Genomic DNA, 2,500 nt, shown 5'->3' on the forward strand with positions numbered 1-2,500 from the left:
GGTGCTGAGATGGCTGACGTTTTGCTCCGCTCTCGACGGTCACCGCGCAACGCAAGAACAGGCCAAAAACTGGCCAAAACGGCCCAAAAACGGGCCAAAACTGGCCATTTTTTGGCTTGCTGCGAGCGAGCGGCGAGCGGCGGACAGCGAGCGAAGCGAGAGGCAGCACCGTCCCTGCTATACGAAAGCCCCATCCAGCCCTGTGCCACCCGGGGGGTTCCAGGGTGCTGAGATGGCTGACGTTTTGCTCCGCTCTCGACGGTCACCGCGCAACGCAAGAACAGGCCAAAAACTGGCCAAAACGGCCCAAAAACGGGCCAAAACTGGCCATTTTTGGCTGCGCGAGCGAGCGGCGAGCGGCGGACAGCGAGCGAAGCGAGAGGCAGCACCGTCCCTGCTATACGAAAGCCCCATCCAGCCCTGTGCCACCCGGGGGGTTCCAGGGTGCTGAGATGGCTGACATTTTGCTCCGCTCACGACGGTCGCCGCGGCACACAAGAACAGCCCAAAAACAGGCCAAAACAGCCCAAAAACGGGCCAAAACTGGCCATTTTTGGCTGCGCGAGCGAGCAGCGAGCGGCGGACAGCGAGCGAAGCGAGAGGCAGCACCGTCCCTGCTATACGAAAGCCCCATCCAGCCCTGTGCCACCCGGGGGGTTCCAGGGTGCTGAGATGGCTGACGTTTTGCTCCGCTCACGACGGTCCGCCGCGGCACGCAAGAACAGGCCAAAAACTGGCCAAAACAGCCCAAAAACGGGCCAAAACTGGCCATTTTTTGCTGCGCGAGCGAGCGGAGAGCGGCGAACAGCGAGCGAAGCGCGAGAAGGCAGCACCGTCCCTGCTATACGAAAGCCCCATCCAGCCCTGTGCCACCCGGGGGTTCCAGGGTGCTGAGATGGCTGACATTTTGCTCCGCTCACGACGGTCACCGCGCCACACAAGACAGCCAAAAAACAGGCCAAAACAAGCCCAAAAACGGGCCAAAACTGGCCATTTTTGGCTGCGCGAGCGAGCGGCGAGCGGCGAACAGCGAGCGAAGCGAGAGGCAGCACCGTCCCTGCTATACGAAGCCCCATCCAGCCCTGTGCCACCCGGGGGTTCCAGGGTGCTGAGATGGCTGACGTTTTGCTCCGCTCACGACGGTCACCGCACCACGCAAGAACAGGCCAAAAACTGGCCAAAACAGCCCAAAAACGGGCCAAAACTGGCCATTTTTGGCTGCGGCGAGCGAGCGCGAGCGGCGAACAGCGAGCGAAGCGAGAGGCAGCACCGTCCTCTGCTATACGAAAGCCCCATCCAGCCCTGTGCCACCCGGGGGGTTCCAGGGTGCTGAGATGGCTGACGTTTTGCTCCGCTCTCGACGGTCACCGCGCAATGCAAGAACAGGCCAAAAACTGGCCAAAACGGCCCAAAAACGGGCCAAAACTGGCCATTTTTGGCTGCGCGAGCGGCGAGCGGCGGACAGCGAGCGAAGCGAGAGGCAGCACCGTCCCTGCTATAACGAAAGCCCCATCCAGCCCTGTGCCACCCGGGGGGTTCCAGGGTGCTGAGATGGCTGACGTTTTGCTCCGCTCTCGACGGTCACCGCGCAATGCAAGAACAGGCCAAAAACTGGCCAAAACGGCCCAAAAACGGGCCAAAACTGGCCATTTTTGGCTGCGCGAGCGAGCGGCGAGCGGCGGACAGCGAGCGAAGCGAGAGGCAGCACCGTCCCTGCTATAACGAAAGCCCCATCCAGCCCTGTGCCACCCGGGGGGTTCCAGGGTGCTGAGATGGCTGACGTTTTGCTCCGCTCTCGACGGTCACCGCGCAATGCAAGAACAGGCCAAAAACTGGCCAAAACGGCCCAAAAACGGGCCAAAACTGGCCATTTTTGGCTGCACGAGCGAGCGGCGAGCGGCGGACAGCGAGCGAAGCGAGAGGCAGCACCGTCCCTGCTATACGAAAGCCCCATCCAGCCTGTGCCACCCGGGGGGTTCCAGGGTGCTGAGATGGCTGACGTTTTGCTCCGCTCTCGACGGTCACCGCGCAATGCAAGAACAGGCCAAAAACTGGCCAAAACGGCCCAAAAACGGGCCAAAACTGGCCATTTTTGGCTGCAACGAGCGAGCGGCGAGCGGCGGACAGCGAGCGAAGCGAGAGGCAGCACCGTCCCTGCTATACGAAAGCCCCATCCAGCCCTGTGCCACCCGGGGGGTTCCAGGGTGCTGAGATGGCTGACGTTTTGCTCCGCTCTCGACGGTCACCGCGCAATGCAAGAACAGGCCAAAAACTGGCCAAAACGGCCCAAAAACGGGCCAAAACTGGCCATTTTTGGCTGCACGAGCGAGCGGCGAGCGGCGGACAGCGAGCGAAGCGAGAGGCAGCACCGTCCCTGCTATACGAAAGCCCCATCCAGCCCTGTGCCACCCGGGGGGTTCCAGGGTGCTGAGATGGCTGACGTTTTGCTCCGCTCTCGACGGTCACCGCGCAATGCAAGAACAGGCCAAAAAACTGGCCA

The sequence above is a fragment of the Musa acuminata genome, unplaced genomic scaffold (assembly GCF_036884655.1).
Source record: "Musa acuminata AAA Group cultivar baxijiao unplaced genomic scaffold, Cavendish_Baxijiao_AAA HiC_scaffold_101, whole genome shotgun sequence".
In the NCBI taxonomy this organism is placed as follows: domain Eukaryota; kingdom Viridiplantae; phylum Streptophyta; class Magnoliopsida; order Zingiberales; family Musaceae; genus Musa; species Musa acuminata.